At 39.0% G+C, this 9279-nt stretch overlaps 1 long non-coding RNA gene across 1 annotated transcript in view; it reads right to left on the bottom strand.

Annotated features, from left to right (window-relative positions):
• LOC142035469 (uncharacterized) overlaps window positions 1–8935 on the bottom strand; it is a 48359-nt gene extending 39424 nt beyond the window's left edge. The window contains exons 1-2 of the long non-coding RNA XR_012651896.1: window positions 8827–8935; window positions 7613–7760 (exon numbers count right to left, since the gene is read on the bottom strand). This is a non-coding gene — a long non-coding RNA (uncharacterized LOC142035469). The remainder of the gene's footprint in view (window positions 1–7612; window positions 7761–8826) is intronic.
• Window positions 8936–9279: the final 344 nt, after the last annotated feature.

The following is a 9279-nucleotide window of genomic DNA, read 5'->3' on the forward strand; positions in this document are numbered from 1 at the left end:
AGATACCATGAGTGGCTTCACACACGGGGCACTGCCACCAATTTTATTTTCCTTGCATGGCACTGACAGATTTTGACAGTCAAATCATTCATCTCAAGTTAATAAATCAAAGTAAGGAGGGGAGGGGGTGTTTGTTTGAACATTTAGGGCTACAGGATTTAGGGCAAGGCTCACTGGGCATTGCCTTGACCTGATTGTTATTATGTTGCAATGACAGCAAAATTATTTATCTTTTAGTTGCTAATTAAGAACAGAAGTGAAGAATAATAGGTTTGGTCTGAATATACTCTAGTATCTAGGGACCATTTGCTACATCATAATGAGGTGCCATAGATGCTGTAACTCAGTATGTCTACAAGTCTCTTGCCGCTTTATTATTAGGAAAAAATTTCATCTTGCCAGTTAACTGACATAAAGTTAATAGTTTATAAACAAGATGAACCTGAAAGAGGAAAACAACATTTCCACCACCACCACCACCCCACCTCACCCTCCCTCCCCACCGAACTGAAAAGATCATAACCCTTCCCAAGATCCCTCCTAGCACAGAATGCTCCATTTCACTGATATTGGTACCCTTGCTACTATTCAGCAGTTCGGTACCATCTAACCCCCCTTTTGCAGACACGAGATCAATATTGTCTGCCACGTGGGAGAACAGGCTATACTGATTACAAAATACTGGTTCTATAAATCTGATAATTTTAATGATAAACCAGGATATTTTAGGCTTTCTTGTCCCTGAAGAACCAAGAACAATTGCAGATTGATTGTGAACCAATTAAGGACCTTAGACCTATAAGTTGTGAATATCTTTTCTTTCTCTTAGGGGGAAAAAAAAAAAAATTCTCGTTCTTACCTCTCTACGTAATAACTTAAGACGTGGGTGAAGCTGATAATTCAGATCTGAGTGATGAATTATGACTTCAACTCTCTCAAACCATAGGTATCACCAGACCCTACTCAGCTGCCTCTTTCATGACCCTCATCATCAGCACATCAGGTGGAGGGGGAAGAAAGTGCTACCTCGGTGAACATCAGCACAAGTAGCTTTGGTCCTTGGTGGGCATTCTCTGCAATACCTTAACACAAGTTAATACATGCTAGTTATATTCAGTGGCTCCACTTCAGTCCTAACTGCAGTAATTCCCCCCTTAAATGCAAAATTTGGGACAGTGGAGAAGCCCCAAGGTCTGGTACAGACTTTGAGAAGGTGTTCTCCAGACTGAGCACAGCAATCTACTCCCATCGTGGCAGGTGGATGCTGTCCCAAGATCTGAAAGGAAACTACACAGGTTAGTCAATGCCTTTTTCTTTATGTTTAAAGACAGGCTATTTGTTGCAACTGTATCCTGCTACCAATGCTCAGTTAATAGGCTCCTGTAGTGAATAACATCATGTGCTCTGTCAATTATTAATAATGAGACAAGCATTTTCACATCAGAATGCCGCCTTGTAATGTGATGAGCCTGTATCGTATTAGTGTATCAAAGCTCAGACTTGTAACATTACTAGTTTACTAAGCGAACTTTGAACAAGATTTATTCCCCAAACAGTCTGCTGAGTCCTAATTTTCATGAATTTTGTAAATAGAAAATGTCTCTTTATTGGCAAGATTTTTAGAATATGGTTTGTATTTTAGGTGGTTGATTTACTGCTACATTGCATTTATTCTAACACATCATTGATCCCCTGTCTTATACATCAGATTTAGTTACTTTTTTATTGTATAATTTCAAGGCGACAGTGGCTATCCAGGACAGAAACAGCTGATGGATCTAATTTGATTTTGCCCTTATACCAGCAGAAGTTCACTTACTAGTTCACTTACTCAGAATTCATTGATCACTCGAAGGTCTTCTGGGATTGTGAAATCTCATTCTCAGTGTCTTTTCCAATTGTCAAAGCACAGACTCAATACTGCATCTGACATCCTTGCAGCCTGCCTCGTTCTGCATAACACAGCAGTCAACCATGGGGTTATAGTCAATGATGAGGCTCTCATAAAGGATGACAAGGCTAACTCTTACTGACTTCAGACATGGAAAAAAGGTAGATCTTTCTGAAAGGTGGGTTTGCTGATGATAAGCGAGGGGCAGCTCAGTGACAGCCATATCTTTAAACAAGGGAAAGGAAGAACCGGGAAAGGACGATGGGAGATGAAAAAAGTGATAGTAAAGGAAGAAGAAATTGCAGAAGGAGTTTTACACAATGATCCATAGGTCTAAAATCAAAGAAATTGTACTACTTAGCATAGCGAGATGATTGAATTCCTTTATCTGTGGTTTACTGTTCCTAGCTAAAACACAAGATAATGTCCTGTGCACAGCCCATTCAGTTCAATGGCAGGACAACAACCCTCACAGAGGATACTGTCAGAACAATAATCACTTTTAAAGTGGTTGTAAAGATCTTCTAGTCACTAAGCTCACACAAAGAGGCAAGAGGAGGTTAATGAAACTTCAAGAACTCTTTGTGTTCATCTTGAGTTTTTGAGAGCGATAAGGTGGAAAAGAAAGATATTGGGAAGGCGGATGACATTTAAAAGAAGCAGTATTAAAGTTCTCCATTACAAGAATAAAGAAGACTATTTTGTCAACAGTAAACACATTCATCTTCATCTGGGAGAAACAACTGATAGTTCCTGTTACCCGAGGGAATTCTAAACCTTGAGCTAATCCGTGCACCTACAGCATAATTTTGCAAACATGCATCAACATTTAGGTTACCAGTTTTGGAACAAATACATTACCAAATATGAGTTTCTTTCACAGAAACAAACTTTAGAATCAGAACAGACCTGGTTTAATCACAAATTGTTTTCTGAACACATTCACCAGTCTAATTTCAAACTGTTTGAGCACCTGAGCTTCCATTTCCCCTCTCTGGAATGTATTCACCAACCTAAATGCAGCCAGCTATGCTGGGTAACTTTTCTCTGATATGCATTGTTCATTTTCTTCTTTTTTTTGCTCATCCTTTGGATGACATGAAAATATTTTTCTCTCTACGTGCTTGAAACACATCCACAATCATCAGCTGCAACATCTTCTTTTCATAATCTTGTTTATATTCAAATAGGCACTAATGTTGCTGTGCTCCATCGAGAGACTTGGTCAATAGTTCCAAAAAATCAAAAGTACCAGGGGAAAATGATGGGGAATTGCATACCCAGTAATGTAGTATTTGAAATCCCTTGGTTGGCTTGCAGGCTACAATACTTGCATTTACAACTGTTGGTTTATTTCAAATGGAGTCTTATTTAAGCAAAGTGAAAGCATAGCTTCTGAGGCAAGAGCTGAAGCCTTGGAACAGAGGGTGAGTGATCCCATACTTAACATCACTACTCAAAGCTATGATCATTCACTATTCTGCTACAAACATCCTGTGCAGCCTTAGTCAAGTTGCTTAGGGTTTTTTTGTGGCTTAATCCCCCCATCTTTGAGATAAGTATGACTTAGCCTCCCTATCTCACAGGCACAGAGTGAGGATAAATATATTAAAGGAGAATTAATATATCACAATATAGTGATAGGAGTTCAATAGTCCTGCGTACGGAGTAATTTATCTTTTTGTCTCCTGGATCAAGTACAGTTCCTAGGTACGGGCAACAGTAAAAGCCTAATTTATTAATATATAAAGAAAGCAAATGATCTCCAGCCCTGCATTCCTGTATATGAAACCATGAACAGAAACATAAAACTGTAGATGTAGAGTGGAAATGCTGGAGTAGAAAAGAACAGAATTTTTTCCTTTATTACAATGGGCTTAAGACAAGGATAGGAACCACAAGCTAGACATAAATAAAGAAATCTATTAATTCCAATGGAATAAACCAGAAAACACAACAAAACTAAACAAATACATATCTAGTTTATATATGAATTTGATGTACAAGTATTTAGACACACACATTTTTAAAAACCTCCTTAAAGTTATCTTGTGCAAGGAATACACTATAATTTACTAGCATATGAATTATATACTGTTCCCAGGATGAAACCTCCATATTTCTTGCTCCAGACTACCCTCCCCATAAAATAGCTTTATTAGAGTTTAGCAATGTTAGGAAAAAAATGAAGGTAATGTCTATAGCTCCCATTAAAAAGCCGATCATACATTTCATAATGATTATAGAGTAATATACTATAAAAAATGTGTTTTCACCAAATATTCAAAATTATAGATTTATTCAGACTCCCAGAGAAAAATCAAACTTGTAAATTGTGCAGATTATATATCCAATAAAATATTTATTGTTGCACAATGTATATTGTTAACTGTGTTGACTACTTTTCACCAAGGTGCCAGAAAAATGAAAAATTAACCAGTGTAGAATATAAAATAGGTTTTTTTCAAGTCCTAGAGCTAGTTCATGAGCATACAAAACAGATTGTATTCAGAGCTGTAATATAGAAATTCTTCAGTGAAGAAGACACTAGAGCTGAATACCTGACAGCAGAACAAAACAGAGAACAGCATTAAAGCCACGTAGCTGAGGTGCTGCATGCAAATGCAGGAAGACCTGAATCAGTAATGTTGAAGGTCTAGCTAAAGTAGACGGTGGCTGTGTCAATTAATGTTTTAATGACATCTTACTAGTTTAAGGACTAAAAAGTGCATACATGCAGCTTGATGGAATTCTGGAATTTCAGCGAATATGTGGTCTAAAATCTCTTTGGGTTAACAAAAATGAGTAAATATTTGAATATCCTCCTTCTCTGCAATTTCATAAACTGGCCTATGAAAATCACATATGTGGTTTGAGGTGCATGTTCTTGTTTTCAGTGTTGATCATAATCACAACCAACCAATCCCCCATTGTCTACCATTTATTCTTTTTTAAAATTTACATGAATATTCATTTAAACTGCAGCTACAGGGCACCAAATGGTAGTCATGCTATAAAAGGGAAAATTTAGTAAAAAATAAAAATTTAAAAAATCCTCTAGTTACTTTGCACCTTAATGCTGTGACCTCAAGTGTACCTCTTTGTCACTATACTTCTCGTTCTCTTCATTTTGAGATGACCTTTAAAACTTTCTAACACAGGACAAGGATAACAGGCAGGCTGGCAGCACCAAGCTGAGGTGGGACTCGGGCTGTTGCTCAAGCTGTGCGCAGCTCTGCACAGAAGAATGTTTCTGACCTGCCCTGCCCATTCACAAATGGTTAAAAAAATAAATACACCAATAATCTGGAGTGAGGGGTTTCATCCTTCCCCTTGCTCTCTCTATTTTAGCTTTTTCACTTTCAGCTCTTGGCACAGACCACACCAGGCTTGGAAGTGCAATTACAGACTTGGGGTGAGCGTGTGCCAGCCTGACAAAACACTGAAAACCAGCATTTGAGCTCAACCCTACTGTGTAACCATGGCCCAGCTGGACCAGCACTCCTGCACATCCTCTTCCACAGGAGCAGGTTAATCAAGCTGGGGGCAGGGAAGCCCCCTCCTTTGCAGGAGAAAGCCCAGGCTGCTGAAATGGCCAAAATATGTTCTGCCTCACTCTCCATAGCCCTCCTCCTCAAAGCACCACGGTGCTGAAGACTGGGCAGGAAAACAGTTACCTCATTGGATTTGGGTTTTAACAGATAGCCACCTTCATCCTCCTGCCCTAACTGGTCATACTGCTTGATATTAAATGCAACTTATTTGACAATTAAAAATATGCAGAATATTTCAGAATTAGCTATCCTAAAGAAAGTGGTCCCTGGGTTACACTACTTCATGTTAAAAGAATAATTACACCAGCTGATGATTTCAGAAAACCCTCAGAGAAACATCCTTGTTTTCTTACCCCAGCCATGCAGCAGCCAAATCTTGTCCAACTCCCAGCCACAGGTCTTACTTTTTGGAGGAGAGGACAAAACGGGTGGAATTAACTGAAAAATTCAGGTTGGATGTTCTTTTAGGATCTTATAGTCGCTGTATTTTTAAATGCTTTTTCTGTCAGCACTTGGTACCTGCACATTTTCAAAATCTTTTTTGATTTACACTGAAGCAGCTGGATTATGCCATCAGCCAGCATGAACTCGATGCAAAACACTGCTATTGTCTGCATGTTGCTGGTATGCAAGGCAGAAGAGGGGAGCATACACACACCTGGATGAGAAGAGCCCTATTCCAACATCTTTCTGCTTAAGGACTCTGCAGCTTGGAGTCCCACCGTGTATGTATAGGACTGCAGGGCCAGATCCGAAAGACTGGATTTCAAAAAACTAGGTTCCTAAATCAATGCTCGAGATGCCTGAAAAATAACCATCCCATGAAATTCAGACTGTGAGGAAGCTTTTTTGAGACCAGTCAAAACTTAGATGCATTCAGTATTTTTGTATGCACTTTGGTACCTAACTCCAGGTTCCTGGTTTTGGAAATCCTGTACTGCAGCCAAACCCATCTTGATATTTAAATGCACTATGGAGCAGTAGAAGGTGAACAGGCATGGACTGCTGCACAAACGGGCAGGCTGCAGCCAGGCAGAAGCAGCATCCCACCTGCTGACTACTGCTGTAGAAGGAGCTTCTCTGCTGAAGATAAAGATGGGCAAAGTATAAGAAATACGCAGCTTTTTATACACACAAAGCAAAAGGATTAAAATACCATCTAGAACAAAGATTTACAGTGGACCAGCCATGCATCTCTGTAGAAGGAACAAAGGTTTTATAAAAGAATAAATGAAAATATATATATATTTCCTGAGACTACAGGCAGCCCTAGAGACTTCTAAGTATTATTAGTCAGACCAAAGGCTGCCAGATGCTGCCAGAGCACTGGCTGCTCACCAGGGAGCTCAGGCCTCTCCAACAGGGCAAGGTAGGACAGCTGGAGCCTAAAGGGTATAGAGCTCCCCAGAGAAAGACTTTTTTGTTGTTGTCTTTGGGTTTGAGCGTGTTTCCTTCATTAGACTTGGTCTGAGGCTCCATCATGTTTTCCACTTAGAGATTTTATTACCGGGAAACTAGCAATATTCTTCTTTCATTTGACTATTTCCGGGACTTGAAGAATTTTGCAAAAACCTGATGTTTAGTTAAACGTGGCTAGCCATGTGTTAGCAAACTACACTCCACAAATTTTGTCTTTAACAAACTTACTCAGGCCATCAGCTGGAAGAGCTTACATTCCCATCCTCCATAAATTCTTTCTTTAGACCCACTCATTTCCCAAAAGAAGGGAAACTAACAGTTGAATTATTCTTTTTTCACCTTTCCTCTAAAGTCTTTCTAGCTTAGATTTTGCAATCTGAAGATCAAAGCTTACTCCCCATTTCCATACAAAAGTACAGTGAGGTGGAGCTTTTGTAGAATAGTCACCTTTAGACAAGAAACAATTTACCATCAATAAATGCCTTTACCAAATGTTTCCTTCCTCACCTCTAGCAGAGTCCCTTTCCCAGCCCCAAATAGTACGTAAGTGTGTGGCATCTGCTCTTCTCATCCACTTGACACTGCTGCAGCTGGGTGAGCTGAGCTGGTCTCAGCAAGAAGTGCTTTAGGCACATTATACGATTTTACTTATCTATGTTTTTCAATCTCTCATTAAGCGATAACAGATAAAAGTTCCCCAAATAATAAATAATCAGAACAACATTTGGAGTCAAATTGTCATACTTACTTATTTTAGGCTGCTCATTTGAAGTGGTGGGAATGGTTGCATGGGCAGTGCATGGACTCAAGTGTCAGATGCCATATGCACCCAGAAACACCATTCACTTTTGTGACCATTGAATCTCTGGGGAGCACTAGCAGTAGGTGACAGAGGCCTGTGGTAAAGAGAAGCTCATTATTATAAAGCCTAAGAAAAAAACTCATACAGGAACATGTAAGGAAATGCAAAGCCAGAAAGTTAGGCTGCTTTTCATTAGGAAAAGAGACAACCCACCACTGTAAAAACAGCCCTTCTCTTCATGGGAATGCAGCCTTGAAGTGCTCTGCTATGACTCCCAGTGAGGTTCACAGCTCTGTGTCAGAGACAGCGTTACCAGAAGCAACAGTTAATTCCCCACAGTTTATTCAATTTAGCTAAAACATATTACTTTTTTCATTACTCCATTTGTTCTTTAAAGTGACATAAACCTGCAGAGATTAGTGCAAATGTTAGTTAAAATATTATATAAAATCCTCATCTCTGGAAAAGCAAGAATCTGGCCTCATGGAAGACCTGGGTGAGAAACGATGAAGACACACACCTACTAGACTTGTACACAGCTGCCTTTAAAGATTTATCTAAATAACTATAAGAATCTACTTTAAATTACTATTAACTACTGCAGAATTGCCTGTATTCTAAAATAACTATTTTTCATTATATTAAACTGTAACAGTACAATAACCTGAATAATTCTTACCCTTCTAAGTTTAACTGATGAGATGATGATATATAATTTACTCTTAAGAACATAAACTGCTGGTTTTATAAACTCCAGTTTTTCAGTTAATCCCAGGACCTCAGTTCAAGATACCATAGACTTCATTCATTTAATTTCATTTCATATGAAGACAACACAGCCTTTAGGACAGATTCTACGTGGTGAATTGGAACATGTTTGTTATATTTAAGATCTTGTTGAGGTAGAGAAGTTTTTCGTAGTGGAACGTATTAGCGTACCTATTTTGCTCATTTTTTTCCAAAAAGTAATGGCAAGACACACATATATACACACACACACATATATATATAAACCTATGTATTTATATATTTCTATATTAAAAAAATTATTAAAGAGCTCCATTAAGGGCAGTGATTCATTTACACCTCAAGAGTCTAACAAACACCCCACTGCAGCTCAGGACAGGGCATAGAATGAAAATGAAGGATGAATGATTTACCAGAACTGAAGAATGTCTTAACGAGAGGTAGGTGGTTCTCACTTTTTGTGAAAGATATGGTGCTTCTCTTTTCATACCACTGACTCAGAATAGGTGACTTCAGGTATCTGAAGAGAACACAGAAGAGAAAAAACATTGCACGTTGTTGACATATGCAGCTAAGATTTAGGTACAAAATACTGAATGTGATTCAAGCAGATGATGATACTCTAACAGGGTGAACTACCACAAAGAGTTATTTTCCTATAATTTAAAGAAGTTCTGTTGTTTCTTGCTAAATTTTCCATGAAACAGGCATACACCAACACTGTCTGAAGTGAGCAGTTCTACCCCCTTTCCCTATGGCCTCCTCCACAGCAGCCGGCACGAGTCCCCTCTCACCACGACATGTCCTCACACCTTCCCTTTCCCTGAGGGCACCTGTCACTTCCCAGCCACGCTGTGAAAGCGGAG

The sequence above is a fragment of the Buteo buteo genome, chromosome 10 (assembly GCF_964188355.1).
Source record: "Buteo buteo chromosome 10, bButBut1.hap1.1, whole genome shotgun sequence".
Taxonomy (NCBI): domain Eukaryota; kingdom Metazoa; phylum Chordata; class Aves; order Accipitriformes; family Accipitridae; genus Buteo; species Buteo buteo.